At 42.4% G+C, this 21,470-nt stretch overlaps 1 protein-coding gene across 3 annotated transcripts in view; it reads right to left on the reverse strand.

The window, feature by feature from the left end:
* Nucleotides 1-21,470, reverse strand: part of VGLL4 (vestigial like family member 4) — a 108,724-nt gene that overhangs the window by 11,172 nt on the left and 76,082 nt on the right. Inside the window, exon 1 of one of the 3 annotated variants that reach the window (XM_066617212.1) lies at nt 12,417-12,495. The exons of the other annotated variants lie outside the window; for them this stretch is intronic. The gene's annotated coding sequence lies outside the window, so the exon portion shown is untranslated. Of the gene's footprint in view, nt 1-12,416; nt 12,496-21,470 lie in introns of those variants that run through there. 3 annotated transcript variants of the gene reach the window in all.

A 21,470-nucleotide genomic window follows, 5' to 3' on the forward strand; every position in this document is an offset into this window, starting at 1 on the left:
TGAAGCGATTCAAAGACTGAAGAATACCAAGGAAATTAGGTTGTCTGGGAATCAAGCAGCATAACTGTAGCAATAACCTCCTTGAATCCACCCATTGGGTATGAAAAAAGGTGTTGTGTAGTGCCCTGTAACCACTGTTTTTTTAAAACTGCAGCCTTCCACAAACCCTTTCCACATTCGCTTGCCTGCCAAGGAACCCTGCTCACCTGCTATGGAGCCCTGCTCATTGCAGAAGATTTTGGAATATATTCTAGGTTATAAATTCATTTCATATAGGCCCACAAGGCATGGCCTTTCTGTGAGCTGAGAGTGTGCCTTAAGTGTACACTTCTCACTATACACTGCAGGGGGAAACTGATAATAGTGGGCAAGCTGACGTTCAGGAACTTTTGCATGCCGTTATTGATCTTGTTAAGAAACCTGCATAAGAGAGGAATAGTATTCCATGAACACAATTTGAAACCAGTGGCCCCCCCCCCCAATCCTCCACCTCTTGAATTTTTAATGAAGAAGAAAACTCACTTTGGCCACATTTTAGCAAGATCACCCTTAGTCACTTTGCAGGTAACCTTAGCTAATCAGATCCTTCTGCCAATTCTATGGTTGCCAAAGATGTGAGGGCAGCAAGTGAAACGGACCTTTACATAACACAGATTGCTAGTAGAAAACTTGGTAGTAAAGAGCAGCCCTTCTTAAAGCAAAGTATCCCCATTGTGATGCCATTTTGGGCTAATTTATATAGCATCCAGCATTTCATCTTTCAATACACCAAGAGCCTGAATACCTTGCCCATCTGAAACTAATGGCTAAGGACAGGCAACACAAAACACTGGATTAGCCCACATGATTATAAAGTTAGACCCTCTTTCTGTTCTCCCTTCTCCCTGTGACATGTTTATTGTGACATGCTTATTGTGAAGTAATTTTTTAAAAATGGAACTTATTAAATAAACTATCAAAATACACCTAAGAGGCATCCTCTGGTACAAGACTTTATAAGTACCACTAGAAGATGCCTGACTAACTTGTGACACATCAAGCCAAGTGCAGCACACAGTACTATGGCCTGCCAAGCATTAGGCGACTCCCCAGTCACCCCAGTTTTTGCAATCCTAGGCAGGCTACAAAAACTAGAGCCCTAGTAGTCCTGGAAGGTTACCAAGTTGTGCATTTTTGTAACAGTAGTACAGTTGCCATCACCTCCATGGCTGCTCCAACACCACTGGAGGAGATACCTGGAAAGTTCTTTGTCTGAGTGGTTCCATTGTGGGTGTGGTAAGGTAGCACATACCTCTAACAGTGAGGAAGTTGTTAATGAGATAAACATTGACTGTGCTGTTACAGGTAAGCCATTTACTGTACTTTTGTTCCATAAAGAGATTCCTACAGACTAAAGATTCATGTGATTTTATACTGAGCTGTATTGGAAAAGGAAGCAAGAGGATATTCCCAAGAGCTCTGTAGCTGTACTCATGCAGAAACCTGTTATTGCCATGCACTCCTAGCTGGCAAGAGCAGTATTCTGGAGAACCAAATTAGAGAGAGCTTTAGCCAGAGAGATTTAGAGAGAGAGAGAGAGAGAGAGTTTTAGCTATTCTGGGAGTGGCTTTTCTTTGTTTCTGTTCTTTTTCTTACAAAGAGCTTATAAGCTCCTGCTATTTTTGTATTTCCAAAAGAAGCTCCTCCACTCCTTCCCTGTCCTAGCATGTCTCTGTGCAACTTAGGATCTTAAACACAAAGCACAGCCCTAACCTAAAGGACGCAAAAACTTCCTATATTAGAAATGAGCTGTCAGCTTACAACTATGCCCTCACTCAAACATCTTCCCCTGCTTTGTTGCTATACTATATAAAATAAAAGGACATCTACTGGAGAAAGAGTTATGTGTAAGTTACAAACTCACACACTGAACCATGAACACTGGACGGTCCTAATAAAGGGGGCTTTCTTTGCCTGTTGTCATCTCTGGATATGTATGCATTTGGCTCACTTTTTAACAAAAGTGCCAGTTTCCTGACCCTATGAGTTTTGTTGTTGTTTCCAACACGCCCCCTGCTTTTAGTTTTTCTAAAATACTAGCTTTAAGGATATTTTCATGCATGAACAGTTCATACTGAAACACAAACCTTTATACATGATACAGGAGAAATCTCTCCCCCTGAATCGTCTCTTTTCCCTGTGTTTAAAACAGACATTGTTTTCCATAATTCTCCCCAGTGAATCATAACCCAGGCTACAGTGCTTACCAAAGCATCATGTGCTTAGATGGATGACATACCAAAACCACACACATCCTGACTGTTAGAACAAAACTGCAGCACATTCTCATCATTGCCTGTTAAATGAAAAGCAGTGTTTGGAGCCCAGGCCTTTAAAAGATTCAAGTGGAAGTTACAACACATTGTCCCCCAACAATTCTTGTGTTGTAGAATGGCTAATGCTGCCTTTCTGTTTACTGGAACAGTGCAATGGGTAATTCACACCCATGCTGGAGAAACAGACTAACTTTGCCAACTGTTTAAGGAAGGAAAGAGAGAGAGAGGCCCAGAAAAGGGGATTGTTCCCTTATGCTCATTTCCAGCACACAGCCTTTTAGAGGAGCAGCCAAATGAGCGGCTGACTAAAAGCTACCATTCCATAGTCTCTTCTTTAAAAAAAAAAGCCTCTAATGAAATTACCCATATTTTAAGATACATGCCTCATGAAAAATCATGAATGCATTTGACAATTAGCAACACACTCATTTACACAGTCTAGTAGTAAAAATAACAACCAACCACTAAACAAAACCCCATCTCAGTTGTTGAGCTGAGGATGTGACCTACACGCCTAAATTCAGTTAGGGAAATAAAAAAGAGAAAAATAAAAATAAAAGAAACAGAACATACACCCTCAACTCTTGGAAAGCTTGACTGTTTGGTCACTCAGAGACTGTTCTTACACTACAAAGCTGACCAGGTGACTATCAATTTGGAGGTCTCTTTTAATCTTTCTGATGCACTTTAACGGTTAAAATATATGCATTTAATACACACAGGCAGCTCAGAAGACACACGTAGCACAATCCTATCTTGTCCAGGAGGCCTGCACTGTATCCAGTGCAAGGCAGGGACCCAAAGTGGTTCAGTCAGAGGTAAGGGAAAACTCTTCCCTTATCCCTAGCACAGGTGTGCTCACACTTTTTCGGCTCGAGAGCTACTTTGAAACCCAGCAAGGCCCGGAGATCTACCAGAGTTTTTTTTACAATGTTCGCGCCATCATAACATATAACATTTATGTGTACAATGTATGTTGGTGTACCTTGAGCCCCACTGAGTATAACAGGACTTACTCCTGAATAGACATACCTAGGATTAGGCTGTGGGGCTGCAATCCTAGCCACACTTACCTGGGAGTAAGCCCCATTGAGTACAATGGGCCTTACTCCCGGTGTTTCCTCCCAGAGGCACCTAAAGGGGGGGGTCGGCACTCCGTGATCTACTCATTTTGCCTCGCGATCTACCGGTAGATCGCAATCCACCTATTGAGCACCCCTGCCCTAGCATGTATGCACTGCTGAAACAGAGACACCTGCGTTGGCTCGGTCATGTCGTGAGAATGGATGATGGCCGGATCCCAAAGGATCTCCTCTATGGAGAACTCGTGCAAGGAAAGCGCCCTACAGGTAGACCACAGCTGCGATACAAGGACATCTGCAAGAGGGATCTGAAGGCCTTAGGAGTGGACCTGAACAAGTGGGAAACCCTGGCCTCTGAGCGGCCTGCTTGGAGGCAGGCTGTGCAGCATGGCCTTTCCCAGTTTGAAGAGACACTTGGCCAACAGTCTGAGGCTAAGAGGCAAAGAAGGAAGGCCCATAGCCAGGGAGACAGGCCAGGGACAGACTGCACTTGCTCCCAGTGTGGAAGGGATTGTCACTCCTGAATTGGCCTTTTCAGCCACACTAGACGCTGTTCCAGAGCCACCATTCAGAGTGTGATACCATAGTCTTTCGAGACTGAAGGTTGCCAATACAATACCCCTGGGTATGTCACCATGGCCCCATGGGTCTCCTCAGACTTGCACCACCTCTGGTGGTGTCATAAGTCCAAGGAGAGTGGAGCAACCTGCAGTCACTCTGCGCTGCTCAGGCACGGGGCTGGGATCCGGCATATCTGCCAGGTACTACCCCTGCCCCACACCTGCATGCCCCCAGGCATGTCAGTTGAGCTTGGCCGATGCAAGCCTCCGTAACTATGTCGGCATGGAGGCTGGATTCAGCCTCTGTGGGCCAGCGCACGTCCCTGCACCAGCCTAGTCGACTCCTGAGGAGGTGCTAATGTACTTTATGATACGTTTGCGACCCTCCTGGGCACAAGAGACTTGTGCTGGCCCAAGGGCAAGTTAGGTTTGTGTCTGAACTGGCCCCACATGATTAGCAAAACAAATACTGCAGGGTGGTGTCAGGATTCATGCACAGCCTGAGCATGTACATCATTAACTGTGTGGGGCTGCTAGAGGTGCTAAAGTGTCATCCAACCCAGCCAAATATGGCTCTCACTCAAGTTCATCATGACTAAGGGCCAAAAGGCATCTTATGTTAAAAATGCAATTGGGGCAGATTTGCTTGCTTAAATGACAGCTGCTGTGGGAGGAAATATGGTTGGGCTGCAGAATGGGAGAGGGAGAACCCTTTGCTGTGATCCTTGTGGGGACCTCATAGCTGCTGTTCAAGTTACAAAAAGCAAGCAGGTACAATCACATGTTTACTGCCACTTGTACTTTTGCCCTAAGTTCCACTGAAAGCCTGCCTGAAGTAATGAAGTCCTTCCTACCATCTCATTCTTATTGCATGTGTAGGTTCAGTAGGACAGGAGTCCCAAATGTGTTGGAGTAATCTGGTGATGCCCTCCTATTGCTGCCATCACAGCCTAGCCTCCATCCCACCTGCTATGTAGGCTTCATTGTGACTGAAGGAGCACAGAGGAAGGGTGAAACATACAGCACGTCCCTCTCCTGTTGTCCACGCATCCTCTTTCACTACCTTCCCCTCAGAACCACCGCACACCAGGCTAAGCAGACGTTCAAAGAGTAGCGTGACAAGCAGGGCCAGCAGAGGTAACATGATAGTGGCAAGATGAGGAGATGGTACTGGTAGTGGATGATGACTGGAAAATGTGTGTGTGCTCATGTACCTGGATGGGTGCTTGCCTCCTGTACAGTTACTTTGGGCCAGGCCCCATTTTGTTGGCAACCAATGGTACCCTCCATCTCTTCTCAGAACTCCTCTTGCACCCACAGGCTCCAAAAGGTTGGGGAACCCTGCAGAAGGTTTCATCTTTAAATACCTGTGTAATTTGCTCTTTACATAATCTAATTAAATACAATCATTACTCTTCATATAATGGTATGGCAAGACTAATAGCCCATTTTCAAATGCCCACAAGATTCCTTTCCCAACTCCCTACTTCACAATTTCCTCTTATTCAATGATTAACCATCCTGAAAGGCCTGCAACAGGCTAATATTTTTTTCAGTAATTTCTGCTGAAAGATCCACTGTCAGTGTATCTTGAATTTAGTTTTCTGGAAGCTACTGTATTTAAGTAGTCATTAACTGTCCAAAAACTAGTAAGGATATCAAAATTTGCTCTCTTCTGATGGGACCTCCAGCACAAATTTAAAAAAACAACCCATTAACACCTATTCTTGCAGCCAAGTACCAGTTTCTGTTCCACTAAAAATGTACACATAGGCCTGCAATGTGTAACTAAACTAGTGGCAAACAAACTTTCACAAAGTACTGTGGCAGGCAAGAGTTCTAGTTCTTTGCCATTCAGTTATGTTAAGAAGCGTCAAGTAGGTGGTTAGCTTTCATATTTGGCCTCAGACTGAGTACATGGCTCAATAAAGGCACCCAGAATTTTAGAGTGCCAGCCAGAAGCTTATTCGGCGGTCAATTAAATGATACTTTTCCAGTCAAGTGTTGAACATCCTAGCCTGCCAGACAAAATGCGTTTTCCTATTTTGAACTGCAGCATAGTATGACTTTAATGGTCAAAATTCTTAAAGAGTCAAGACTGAAGCCAAGCAGAATCCATGCAGAAAAGGAAGTTTCAAGGGGACATGTGTTTTGTTTTCTTAGCCAACTGGAAATCCTTCTTGTTGACTCTATCCAGAGGTCTTAACATCTTGCAAGAGGAGCCATTTTATTATACTGCACCTTTCTAATATATGTAGTTAAAACACTAGAAGAGGAAATGAGTAATCCTGATGCCAGTTATTGCATTCTTAAAACCATTACACAATACTAGAATAGACTTATATAGCAATTCTGCTCAATTTTACAGAAAAACCTAGAAGAATCAGGCAGGAAACCTACAGACACAGAATCTTTTTTTGAATTAACTGTCTCCAAGTTTTAAAACACTAAATGGTACTAATTACATAGTGAAAACAAGAAAACACACATAAGCACAGACTTTATAACAAAAAAACTACATACCTAGTTATTACATTTATTTAGTTGTTTAAATTTATTACCACAGTAAACCTATAGGTCAAATACATAACACATTAGTTAGACACACAAGCAATATCCTCTATCTGGAAAACCCAAACTTAAGAATCTCCTCCCTCGCACAGTCAATAAGCTACACTTGACATTTTATGTCTATGCGTACTCGTAAAAACTAACTTTTTCTGTGTAAGAAAAGAGTGTAGTCCAAGCCAGGAAAAGGAAATAAACTGATGTACTTGATTTGTTTATATACAAACATAATTATCCTGAAAGAGGCCACCCAGTTAAAAACCCAGTAGTAAACACAACTTTATCTGTGAAGAACTGCAGCAACTGAGATTCATGCCAAACCTTCCTTCATTTGGATGAATCCATTCCAATGTCCATCAAGAAAGTTTTAAAACAAAAGGTGAGGCAGAAAAGGTTTGCAAGCGGGTCTAATTTTAAATATTGCATGCAACTTATTATTGTTGAACGGTTTTCTTCTCATAGAATATAACAGCATACAGAACTAACAGATGTCCAAAAAAAGTTTGAGAAGTATATCATTTAGGTAACTACATCAGCTTAAAGTCACAGTATTTTCTAAAACAGTATGATAATGTTCAGTTGCCTTTGGTTTCTAAGACTTGCATTCTGACATTAGATGTACTACCAACTTTTAGTCAAGGTAAGCTTCAGTCGTAATATTTCTACATGGAAAACACGTCTTGCAAGGTTTAATTTACAACTAAACTTGTAAATTCTTCTGGAAGTCTATTGCTGGGAGCCTACTGCTATTGTACTTCCATGGTACAAGGAAAGACAGCTTTTCTAAACTGGAAGGCCAGTGACGTATCATAAATAAACGAACATAGGCATGTGCAGCCTGGTAGACTACTACCTTCATATGAATTCTCACTGTCAAGAAGGAAAGGGCACAAATGTGAAGACTACCAATGAAAAGCAAAGGCACAAACCACTTCTGGAAAGTTTCCAATTTGGTCCTTCTGTGCACTGGATTAAATGTAGCCCTTTGCAGAATTTAGAATACAATCTCTTACGGTCTGTTTATGCCAGAAATATGTAATACTGATGTAACCAAAAAATCTTTGTGGGAATATACAAGTAAACAAAACTTTGGCATGTAAATGCCTCCATATCCACAGCTAAGGCAAAAGCGGTACCGTATTTTGCTAACACATGTCACTTGTTTGGCATCCATACCACATAGTGGATCCATAAAGGGTCAGCTGCATCAGTAATCTGAGAAGTTAACAATAAACAGGAGAGAATAACTCCTTTCTTTTTGCTACAAGTGAGTAGAGCGTTATCCCCTACCCTGCCCTTCCAGATTCTCACTTGCAAGCTAGCTTGATTCCTTATGCCTCCATTGCTGCTCAGATCCTAAACAACATTGTATCCTTAATGCAGAAGAAAAGTGTGGGGTAACTAAGAACACACATCAGTGTGAAGAGACACATCAACAGGAGGTAACTCTATTAGTGAAGGTAGGGCATAGCTATGGCTCTGTGGCAGAGCATACACTTTGCATGGAGAAGATCTCAGTTTCAATCTCTGACATCTCCAAATTAGAACAGAGAAAAAGACTTGTCTGAAAATTTGGAGAGCTGCTGCCAGTCTGTGTTGACATGACTGATCTAAATGGACTAAGGCAGGGGTGCCCAAACCCCGGCCCTGGGGCCACTTGCGGCCCTTGAGGCCTCTCAATGCGGCCCTCAGGGAGCCCCCAGTCTCCAATAAGCCTCTGGCCCTCCAGAGATTTGTTGGACCCCATACTGGCCCAACACAACTGCTCTCAGTGTGAGGGCGACTGTTTGACCTCTCGTGTGAGCTGTGGGTTGAGGGCTCCCTCCACTGCTTGTTGTTTCATGTCTGTGATGCAGTAGCGGCAGCAAAGGAAAGGCCAGCCTTGCTTTGTGCAAGGCCTTTTGTAGGCCTTGAGCTATTGCAAGACCTTCATTCATTCGTTCATATGTTCATCTTTAATATATTTATTTATGTAAATATATGTAAATTTATTCAAATTTTAAATGTAAATTAATTCTTTTTTTCCCTGGCCCCCGACACAGTGTTAGAGAGATGATGTGGCCCTCCTGCCAAAAACTTTGGACACCCCTGGACTAAGGGTCTGATTTTCAGTATAAGGCAGCTGGCTTTTCCCATTTGACTATGTTCCTATGCACACGGGGAGGGGATGACCTCTCCTTAAATTTGGGTATAGGCGTTCTTCCATCAACTCTAGTTTGCAGGATAGTTGGTTGTGATTACAGAACAGAATTCAGCAGCACCAGAACAGAAGACTCCACTCCTCCTGAGGGAGTGGTGTCTCTTATCCATGTGTTACTGCATTATCAATCCCTATTGACCGTAACAAGCCAGAGAGGAAGGACAGGAATAGAGGCATTTCCCTCCCTGCTGTTTCACATATAGAACATTAACAACCCTAACAGACATAAAAATTGTTCCCACCAGTTGTCCAGTTAGCAAGTCTCATGTTTGTGCAAGAGACACTTTGGACATTAATGTCTGGTGTGAAGACATAAGCTCCCAAAGTACCAGAAGCATAACCTAGATTAGAGCCACAAGCAACAACCAGCCTTGTGCAGATAGTTGGAGTGCAGACTAGCAACACTATTTCCTTATACAACCTGCGATTTAAACTCTTAGTACAGCAGTTCTCAAACGGTTTTGGTCACTGGAGCTTTTCACACTCCAAAAAAAGAGTCTCAGGGAGCTCCGCCAGCTCATGCAGGGAGTCTTGGGGAGCCCAGGGAAGACACTGCACAGTAGGGAGATTTAGATGCACATGGGGTTTCATTTCATCAAGCAGGAAGTCAGATGGGGGGGGGGTGAAGGGGCGTGAAAGAAATTGGAAAGCAGCACCTGATTTACTCAGATGTAGACCCTCTTCAGAAGGAGGTGCAGCAGCACCTCCTGGGATCTTGTGTGGGGTTTTGGGATTCCTGGCAGCCTCGCCTCCCGCCCAGCCGGTCCCCCCATTGCTCAAGGACCCGGAGGAGCCCTGGAGGAGGCAGGGCTGTGGGGGGACAGCCTGCTGGCCCAGCGCTCCCCCGCGCCCACTCAGAGCTGCTGCATGTACTCACTTAAGTCCTGCCACGCGCGGAGGCAGGGAGCGGAGCAGGGGCTTGCTGGCTGCCACTGACGCCGTCACCAGACTGATGGAGGGCAGGGAGCAACCTGTGCTGCCTACTCCCAAGCACACGGCTGCGTCTGTGTTGGGCACGGAGGAAGGCACGCTGCCCCTGCCCAGGGAGCATCTCTTGGGGAGCAGGCAGCGCAGGATGCTGCAGGATCGGCAGCAGGATTTAAGTGTGCACGCAGCAGCTGCGCGGGGGAGCGCCAGGCCAGCAGGCTGTCCCCCCACCGCCCTGCCTCCTCCAGGGCTCCTCCGGGTCCTTGCACAATGGGGGGACCTGACGGGAGGCAAGGCTGCCAGGAATCCCACAACCCCACGCAAGACCTCAAGAGGCGCCGCTGCCCCTCCTTCCGCAGAGTCCCTCCCTGAATGAGGCAGGGTGCAGATGGCCCCTCGCCCCCTCAGTCTGCCTGCGTGACTGCGCAGATAAGACGAGGGGGCGATTCTCCCATCATTTCTGGGTGCAAATTTATCACCTTATAGGCGAGTATCTACGGTATTTGGGCTAATGCAAGGTGAAGGATGTCTTTTTATTTGAGACACATATAATAAATTATGTATGTGTCATAAAAAATAGTTGCAAGCAAGAATAAGTCTAGTAAGCCTCCCATGTTCATTTCTGTGCAATATTCTGTGGACAACAGCATCTGTACCCAGAAACAGCAGCTGCGTGCATCAAATCTTATATAGAGAACTCTGTCACAATGACAAAGGTGCAGAACAATATTCTCTGACTACTCATTGTTAGTGTCTGAGTGTAACTGGCATTTTTGACAGAAAAAATGACTGTGATTCCCCAACTACCTTCCAAGTAGGGAATTTAGCACTCCAACCAATTCGACACCCATATTATACATGCTCCTCACCTGCCTGTTCAGAATGCCCAGTATAATTAAAGATTTATCTTACAGAAGCAAAATGTTACCCTGTAAATTTCATATAGGTTCATGTGTGTGATTCTTGAGACAATGCAAGAGATATTTCACTGAAAATGTATACAAACCCTAATCCAATATTAAGCACCTCTGAGCACTGGAGACAAGGCTCACTATCACTTTCCAGTTTGGGGGCTTGGGCCGGGATGTACACTCAATGTGTTAGGGTTGGAAGGAGCCATCTTTTTTCCATCCCACCCTCACCTATAGAACACAGCTAAATAAAACAAGTGAGTCACAGTATCGTCATGCTCCAATTTTAGTAATGCCTGTAACTTGGGAATGGAAACAAAGTCTTTTCTCTGCCCCAGAACTTATGGTGTTGGCATTTGCATGGCAGTTGCTATGAGGGTGCCTTTCCCTTGCAATCTGGGTTTCCTATTCCTCACCCACAGATGGACACGAAATATCATTACTCACTGTTTAATCCATAACCAAATTTCCACTTGGTGTGTTTTGTTTTCTTTATAATCTGTAATTCTTTGGATTTTGAACAAGAGCCTAGGAGCTACACAAAAGTAAAACTCAGAACAGAGGTCACACATTGCCTATCTTCTGGGATTATAATTAATCACATACAACTCCTTACATTTACAGCAGGAAAGTCAGCTGCCTGCTGAACCATTGGAGGCAGGGGGAGGGCCGTAAATGGAATTCGGTTTAGCAACATAATTTGGCATGTAGCCATACAGGCAAAGCAACTGTAGTCATGTAAAGTCATGTATAAGTTCAAGATTACTTATAAGCAATCTTGGAGATTTTGAGCATATGCTAAATTTTGGGGTGTTTTATACAAGCTGCCTTGTAACTAAGTGATTTAAAAAGAAAATCTGGACACTGTAAAAAGTTCACATGAAGGATGGCAACAAAGCAGAAAATTTGAAATGACAGCTCCATTTCTCTCACACATTATGAACCTGTGTATTAGGAATGTTTTCTGCACAGTGGCAACTACAAAAAATAGCAGAGTCCAGCAAAATTCCCACTAAAAGGAAGTTGTCAAATAACTACGTAAAATCAAAAACTTCAGTCACAGCAAGTTTTTCTTCTTTCCTTTTTCCAAAATGAAATTCTCTTGCAATTTTTCTTCTAGGAAAAACACTAAACGAAAATGGTTTAGATCCATCTCGCTCCTATCCAAAGGTAGGAGAAATTCTGGCAAGAAGAGCTACTTCATATATTCATTATTTCCTTCAGAGTAATAAACCCCATGCAGAAAAACATGTGTCTGCTGCAATGTTGAAATGTGAGGTTATTTTCTTGGGGAGGGGGTGCTTCTATTGAAAACTACTAGTGTTGGATGCCCAATTAATGCATTCATGGTGACAAAAAACAACACAAAACACCTCAACCATCATAGAGATTATTCTGTGTAGGAAAAGTGATAGGTGAATGGTTCAATAGATCACACAACTCCTCACCCTGGCTTTCAAAATGCAGTTACATGTTGCAGGCTGTTACATGATGACTACAACAGTTCTTTACCACCTGATCCTCTCTTTCCAATTAAAAAATAAATAACTCCCTTTATGTTTCTTAAGTTTGACAGTAAACAGTTCACTGTTCAGTAAATTCTGTGGCTTGGTGTTTTGGAGGTGGGTAATTAAAGTGCTAGCAGCATGAATCTGATGCATATTTGGAAAGAAAATCACTACTGCTTTTCCAAAGCAGAGCTACTGATTCACTCATACACTTCTCTGTTCAGCACTTAAGAGTTTAAATTAATTACAGCTGAAAATATGGCATTGCCATCTGGTTTGAAAAAGCAAGGCTTGGGGAATAAAATGAAAGCTCCCCCCCCCCATTCTTTTCTGTACTAACCTCACCTTAATCATTGCCAAAGAGCATGAAGACAGCCCTGCGTCCTCCCACAAGAAAGTCTTGGGCCTCACAAACTTGGCAAGCAGTCTTCTGCACAAAAAGCTCAGCAGGAAGAGGTCATGTCAAAATAAGAGTCTGTCTCAGGAAAGCTTTTCTATGCCGATTTCTTCAATGCTAGCAAAACATCACTTTTGTGGAAAGCTTTGACCCAGAACAAAGATTTGTATGTTTTTTCCAGGTACGTATGCATGTGCACATGCATGAGTCCATGTGTGTAAAAGCAATAAGCCTAAAACATAGGCTTTTGCTCCCCCCCACACTATGGCACTATGCCATCAAGCAATGAAACAGGGAGATCATATTTATTTTTCACATTTTTATACTCTTCCTCCAAGGAGCTTAGGATGGTACAGAATATATAGTTCCTTTCCTTCTTTTGTCCTCACAACAACCCTGTGAGGTAGGTGAGGCTGAGAGATAGTGATGCCTAAGGTCACCCAGAAAGCCTGGTGGCTGAGGGGTAATTTGAACCTGGATCTTCCAGGTCTAACACCAGAATCACTGCACTATTTTGGTTCTCAAGGATGCTCTCCATAATGTGATTTATGTTGCATAGAAAGAGGAGCAGCAGCCTGGAACACTGGCTAAGTTTGCCAAGTGGCCATTCTAGGTGTTACTCAGACAGGTGTGGGTGTTTAATCCACTGTCACTGCTAGTCAATCTTAACTGACTGAGCAAAGTGTGGCTTTTGGATTAACTACTGACCAGATCTGCATTCCATATGCAAGTTTGTCTGACTATTTCTAATGTGTTAACTCAGCCCAACTCAAAGATATTGTAGTGAAATTTTGTACACACATTGAGGGCACAATTTTACATTTTAAGTTCAATCAATCCCCCACACTCATTTTCAAAGGGGGAGAGGAAAACGCAAACTATAATGCAATTATTTCCTTGAAGGCAAACACACAGATGAAAGTTAGGTGTGCATTTTCTAGAAAGTATTATGTATCTGAAGTAAGAAACTTAGCTCAACCTCATTATCTGGTTTCAAGAGGATTAGAAAGGAACGAGATCTGACAAACAGTGCTTTATTACTTTACAGGTGTAAACTGTAACATTAAAGGAAATGACCTGTTTTGGGAAGACAATCCCAAGTATAACTTCCAATCCAATCAACACAGACAAATTATATGGCAAATGTGAGGGATACGTATGCTCCCACCTCCCCAGGCAAAGCAGTTAACACATGCCACTAAGAAAGTACTGTGGTTAAACAAAGGGTAGGCTATATAGCTGGAAACCCCAGGCTCAAGTCTCATCTCTTTGTAATAGATGATAAATCTGGTCTACTTCATGATCTGTTAGATTACATATGAGCGTAATGTCCCTGAGGCTGCAATCCTCCTATATGTATTTACTGGAGAGTAAGAGACACTGAACTTAGTGAGGCTTACTTCCAAGTAAACATGTATAAACTTTCAGTTAGTGACCACTGCAGTTGTTACCAAAAGGACAGTTGTTATCCTTTGTTGGCGTTCACACAGTAGGCAATGAAATTCAAACGCCTTGACACTGTATAACAGGGGTGCCCAAACCCCGGCCCTGGGGCCACATGCGGCCCTCAAAGCCTCTCAATGCAGCCCTCAGGGAGCCCCCAGTCTCCAATGAGCCTCTGGCCCTCTGGAGATTTGTTGGAGCCCACACTGGCCGGACACAACTGCTCTCAGTGTGAGGGTGACTGTTTGACCTCTCTCATGAGCTGAGGGATGAGGGCTCCCTCCACTGCTTGTTGTTTCATATCTGTGATGCAGTAGCGGCAGCAAAGGAAAGGCCAGTCTTGCTTTGTGCAAGGCCTCTTATAGACCTTGAGCTATTGCAAGACCTTCATTCATTCATACAAGTTCATCTTTAATATATTAATTTATGTAAACTTATGTAAATTTATTCAAATTTTAAATGTAAATTAATTATTTTTTCCCCAGACCCCCAACACAGTGTCAGAGAGATGATGTGGACTTTGGACACCCCTGCTGTATAACATGAGGCATTTTTCTATCAATACAACATACTGCTTTAATTTTGTTTTGAACACAAAAGTGGTACAAATAAGCTAGCAAAAAACAGAACCCTACAGCAACTGTTGTTGATGTGCACACACTGTACATGTTTCATCTAATACGTGCAATAACGACATTTAAGCATCACTTCTCAACACACAGAAGGCTGGCCACAGAATAGGACTTTCTGGTGGTGTCCACAAGTAGCATATAGCAAATGCAACCACCTCTAAGTAATGTATGGGATGTGTTCTGAGCACTTGGGAAGAAGTACTACACACATAAGTGGTCACCTTTTTTGATGAGACAAAAGCTCATGATAAGCAATTCACTATCAAACCAGTGTACACTATAATGATTTTTCCTGGTTTTTAAAATACATGAATTAGATCTCAATGTACACAAGAAGTGATATCTCAAATTTCAGAATTTTAGCAATTTATAGATATGCCAAATATAAACAATAAAATAAAAAGAGGGCTTAAGTCACTAATCTGATTTATGAATACTGCATACTTTACCAGGTAGTCAGAGTACAAATTTGTAGATTTGTAATCAGGCTGCAGTCAGCGAAAGTGTTCAGTGCTGATTGCATTGGTGAAGAAATTACCCTTGTCCTGATGGACAGAACACATATAGTTTCCAAATAACAAAATAATTAGCCTCTATTAAGAAAATAATGCTTTCTTTGTTCAATAATTTGGATGTAAATGTACAGTTGCACAAACAGAAGGTACTTCAACTTGTGAAATGTGCGCGTGTTCGATTTTTCAGTAATTTCCCTCCTTCCTGCAGCCCTTTCACAAACTATTCTGTTCCATTTAATTCCCCAACTCAAAGAAGCAAATTTTCAGGGGTGTAATGGGGAGCAGAGCCAAGCCGAGCCATTCTGGCTTTTTAAAACCTTTCTGCATTGATATTAACAGCTGGAGTCTAAAGAGGCAAGATTAGAAGAGATCTTTTGTCCCACTACCACAAAAATATTTTGATACATTGTCCTATAACTATTTTTTCCAAGTAAGAAATAAAACAAGAAAATATAATGTCGGTAAACAGGAAAATAAAAGAGAGGCTAAATTAAAATTAGAAAAATATATATCTTTACATGTACACATCCAATAACTTAACAAAAGAAAAGAAAAAAAACTAATACCATTCCCATTTGAGTTCAAATCCGAAATTCACTTATACGCAATGTAAAAAAATACATAAAGACTTTTAATGATAACTAATCAAAAATATTTTTCCCCATTGGTAGAGAAAAAACCACCTTAATATCCTACCAATGACCCCTTTACGGTTCTCATCTCCTTTTCACGTTTTAAGATATCTGCAGGCTTGTAGTCTCTCCATATCTATTTTCAGATGAGGTAATAAAGAGGTGGCAATCATAAAAAAGATTAATCAGGGTCAAATATTGAACCTGAGTACCTTAATTGGCTTAAAGATTCAGAGACAGAGCCAAAACAACTTGTGCAACCTTTTAGCACAACAGAATTCTGCTCCTGAGCAAGTGTTAACACTTGGCAGTTTTAGAGAGAATTAATGCCAGTTAGGAAGAAAAAAAATTGTAGATTACAGTATAAGAGAAAATGAAAGGATATTCTCAAGTCCATCATTTTTAGTCTGGGGAAAAAATTCTTATTCAACCAGAAGCAAGCATAAGGTTTTCTTCCAAACCCGACTTTACAGTCATTGTCTATAGCAACCGTGTCCATAACATTCTAACTCCCAAGAGCGAAACTTTCTAGTAAATGGTACATCTGTCAAACTTCAGGAAACATCTGGGAAAATGATTGAACAAAAAGTAGCAAGTTTAAAACTTTGTTCACTGTAAGATTGTGGAGCAAAATTTGAGTACAATTTTAAAGGGGCTGGGTCTTTCTGTGGTTGCAATCCGATGCAGCTTACAAGCACCCAGGTTTCCCTGAAATAAACAGGACCAGAAGATGTATATCTACCAAAATTGCAAAACATCTGCATGTGGTTAGATACGCAGTATGTTTCACCTACACTGACGGAAAGACACCTGTGTATACTCATATACAACATGATCTATGAAGAGCGTAGGTGAATGTATTTGGTTGCTTGTAACTTAGGTACAACTTTGATTGCTTGCAAGGGAAAACACAGTATGTGTGAAAGGTATGTACACAATCTTGCATAGTCTTGTAGATGGGTTGCAATCACTATTTTCACTTTCCTACAAGCAGAGGGCTCTGTGGGGCTCCTTGCATCCCCCGACCCTGGCAGCAGGTAAGGCAGGTTTTAAAAAGCTCCCATGCCCCACAGCAGCCCATACCTAGGATTGTGTCACTGCCTTTTTCACTGCCCCTGCACAAACTTACCTTGGGAGTTTTACTCCCAAGAACTCTAAGTCTAAGAACTCCTGCCATATACCCATGTAGGTAAAATATCACATATTAAGGGGACAAACTTAATTGGGTGGAGGGGGACTTTAACCCTTTGCTCCTGCCATTATCCTGGTACTCAAGTCATATCAGAGAAGAGACTTTTGTCTCCTATTTATGTAAAACACACTCATGGGACTAAATGCTGCAAGTGACATCATAAATAAGTTTGGTCCTGATTATAATTATCATCATTCTTATACACAGTCCTCCAGATTTTGGCGGCCGGATTTGGCTGTTGAATATAAGATCCTTCCCAAGAACCTGGGATATTCACAGATATTACTACTGTAACTTATTATTATTATATCATCAAGTAAGAATTAACTACAGTGTATTAACTACATGTGTATTAACAGTGTATTAACTGAGTTTAACTACAGTGTATTCCAGTTGGTACAATCCAATCCTTTTTTTTTCAGTGATATGCAACTCTGTTCTGTAACTAGTGTGGAAAAACCTCTCCTTCCTCCAAATTGAGCCATTTGCCTCATGGGATTTAGGCTACAATCCTATACACACTTTTCTGGAAATAAGCCCCACCAAACACAATCAAACTTACTAACCAGACATGCATGGGAACATGTTATTAAAGTAGGGACTAGAGAAAAGACCAGGAACAGAGAGAAAATGCAGAGAATTTAGATTGGCTCAAAATGTACTCACCCATTTATGTTTCCTGTTGAAAAATCTTTGCCATGTGAGGGACCAACAGGACCCACAATTGAAAAATAAAGTATTAATTCCTCTTCCCGATAAGCTGGTCTGTGTGCTGCATTTGCACATCAACACTCAGTTTTGGTATACACCACCCTTACATTCCCATCCCATTCTAACATGTGAACCAACAGATCTGCCTGCCCTTTTAAGTTAGCATGGATGACAAAGGATACTCCCCAGGGCACATGCTGTTGGCTCTTAGCATTACATCCTGCTGTTAAGAACTAGGAAGCAGTCAGCAATGTACTATCTAGGTGAGACTTGAGTGCCAGTCACATGGCTGATCACTTTTCCCAACATAGCAAGAGAAAGTTCCAAGTAATAGAGAAGTTCAGTTCATTCATGAGGTGTGCATACTTTTCACTACATAAACATGTTCTCTGTGCAAGAATACCTAGCCTTTAGAAGGCAGTATGTACAAATTTGCCAAAGTGTTGCTATGTAACAAAAAAGATCAAAACTTCTAAGCAAAACAAAAACACAACTCTGTGAAATTCTCATAATAATAATACTGGTATGTATATACCACCTTTCTGGTCATCGGATTACTCCTCTGACTTTATTCAAGGCGGTTCACTTATCTCAAAACCCCCGAGGGGATTTTTACAATAACAGAAAGGTTCTATCTTTCAAGAACTGCACAACATTTCAGATGGATCTTTCACGGTCTGGTATCAGTTCTGACCCCCAGTTGTCACCCATGCTGGCTGACAAGCAGCTCCTTCATCACTCACTTGAAGGGCAGCCAAGACGCTTCTTCGCGCACACCAAAGAGCAGGTGGAATAACTCAGCTTAGCTTGTCAGCTGCTTCAAGGTCTCACCATTCACGGAGCTGCCGGTGGCCTCGAACAGGTGACCTTCAGATATTATCTTCGGGCTAATGGAGGCTCTACCCTCTAGACCAGTGGTTCTCAAACTGGTGGGTCGCAACCCACTAGTTCGTGTAACGCTTCCCCCGTCCCTTTAAGGGGCGGGGGAAGGGGAGGAAGGTGGCAACATGATCCCCAGGATCGCATTGCTAAGGGGGGCGAGGGGTCAGAAGGCAGGGCTGCAGCAGGCTACAGGAGGTGTGGGCAGCCCTGCACAGAGCTCCCCGAGACTTGGCACTTTCACTAAAAGCAGGCACAAAGCACTCCCACTTTGCAGGAGGTGCTTTGCGCCCACTTTTAGCTAACATTCCAAGCCTTGGGGAGCACTGCGCAGCCCTGCACAGTGCTCCCCGCACCTCCTGTAGCCTGCTGCAGCCCTGCCTTCTGAAAGTGCAAAGCAACCCCCGTCCCCCTTAAACCCTCCCCGCAAGAACTTACTGAGGGAGTAAAGTTCCCTCAAAGTTTGAGAACCACTGCTCTAGACCAGACCTTTTTGCCCATGACATCAAATTCTGAACCAAATATGCACAGTTCATAGTGTACTGAAGTTCAAAACTGCAACTTGGAAAAAATTTCATCAGAAATTAGATTAAAACTTGTATGAAGCTCACTCATTTCAATGTATAGTCAATACACTACAAATAAGGCCTTTGTAACCCATGATCTTTTCCCTTGCTCTTCAATGCACACACATATGCACTCACCCAGCTATTCAAAGCTTGGAATATATCTGGAGGTAGAGAATCTACAGACCGAGCCATGAGCACACCTGAACGCAGTGAAGCGTTGGTACATCACTATCAGTTAGAAAAAATGTGACTCTCAACTTAAGAAAAGGCTGAAGTTAGCCATGAATTTAATTGCACAAAGATAGAAGGAGTTCTTTCCAAACAGGAACCTAAAATTTTTTTTCAAACACCCATACCCAGTCTAACTTCCATTATTGTAATACATCACTGAAATTGCATTTATTCCATTATCAGGCAAGCCACAAGTTCAGTTTCAACCACAAGTTCGGCTTGGCATATCATTTTATTAATTACTTTGATGAAAATGAATGCTTACTAAACCAAAATAGCTTCACGTATAATAGACCATAAAAAGAAAAAGAAAAGAAATCAAAACTTTAAAAGACCCAAACTTAAGGGTCAATTGCTCAAGAAGTGGACAGGAGAGGATGAAAAGGGACTTTAAAAAAAAAAAAAGAAGAAATGGAATTTTGGTAGCTCCCTAAACAGCTATTTGATGCCCACAATGTTAACACTGGTCAGTACAGCGATAATCAATGGTTAGTAACAGTGCATGGCTATGTCTTTCTGGGGCACACTCATCCACCCTGAGCTTGCCGTAGTCCTTTGCAGAAGAGGGAAAGGATGTACCTCGAACCAGCCCACAGCCTGTGTGGTTCTTTTAAAGACTGGGGGAAAGGAGTATGCCAAGCCCATGTCAAGCGCAGAGATTTTTTTATTTCCAGTGTGCAAAGTAAACAAAGTACACAAGTAAAATAGACAAAGTAAAATGAGACTTACGAGCTTTGTGGAATGGTGTGGGGTATGGAGAAGGTCGAGGGTCAAGCAAATGTTGGGTTAGAGTAGGGAGGCTATATTGGGGAACGTGGGGTGCTAATTGGCCAAGATATGTCAGTTGTCTGCCAATGGAAGAGCACTCCTGGGCTGTTGCCGAAGTTCATAGCTGGCAATAATCAGGCTGGGAGAGATATACTTCTCCATTAATGATCACTGCAGGGGCAGCATAATCAAGGTGTCGGAGGATGGGCCTGGTCTTTGTGATCTTGGTTTATGCCCAAGTTCTCATTATGGAGGGCAGGTGCTGGCCTTGGCCATTACAGAATGGAAGGTAGAGAGGAGTTGCGTTTGCCACAAGCACTCAGAGGAAAAGGCAAGAGAATGCTGTTAAGGGTGGACCTGAAACTCCCTTATGGTGTGGCTCTGCCATTTTTTGAACTTTGGCAATTTAGCTTTAAATGCAAAACAATGCACATTCAACATTACCAGTAACTAAATAAAGAACTCAGAAAACTCTTGAAGAATCTCAACCATACATTTACTCTACTATGGCACAAACATGCTAACTAAAGAAGGTTCCATAGCATGAAAAATAATGTCCTAAAATAAATGTGAGGTGTTGAATGAAGCCTGGCTACATAGCTTGCAACAAACCCAGGATAAAGCCACATATGCATAAGCTAGAAACAAAACAAGCTGGTATTACTTTTCCCCTATTTTCTTAACACTTTAGTGCCCATAGTATTTGCTTGTTGCATTTGTTACTTGGCAGAGAAAATGGCCTACAGAGAAATTATCAAGCTTTCTGTCTCTCTGCAAGGACTCTTAAGGCAGTAATGATGCCTGCTGGGAAAAGGCTGATGTCAGCTCTTCAGAGCTCTCTGCAAGGATAAGGAGGCCTTTGTTTTCAGCTGAACTGTGAAAATGAGAAAATACCTCCAGCCTGACAAACAAGAAACCCACACAACATAGGTCAGGGCTGAGACCTCTTTTTAAAAGGACAACACTTCATTAGCATCACACTTACACTGCAACATCCAGACATTTTTTAAGCTGCTTTCAAATCAACCAGATGCATATCTAAAAGTATATCAAGTCACCCCATGATTAAGGTGAGAATAGGAATAGGTCCTCTCCCATTCTTCAACCAAAAGACCAGGAAGGGATTTCTGGTTTACAGCAGTGTTACTCAAACTGTGGGTTGGGACCCAATAGGGGGGTCGTGAGCCCATTTCAGGTGGGTCCCCATTCATTTCCATATTTTATTTTTAATATATTAGACTTGATGCTACCATGGTATATGACTGCATTTGGGGAAATGTTACAGACCTGTACATTAACAAGCTACTACGTATATTCTTTTAACAATGAGTAAATGGGACTTAGTCCTGGGTAAGTGTGGGTAGGATTGCAGCCTAGGATGGTTAAAAATTTTCCTGCTGGATCTTCTGGTCATGGATTTTCACATCACT

Source organism: Tiliqua scincoides, chromosome 2 (genome assembly GCF_035046505.1).
Source record: "Tiliqua scincoides isolate rTilSci1 chromosome 2, rTilSci1.hap2, whole genome shotgun sequence".
Taxonomy (NCBI): Eukaryota; Metazoa; Chordata; class Lepidosauria; order Squamata; family Scincidae; genus Tiliqua; species Tiliqua scincoides.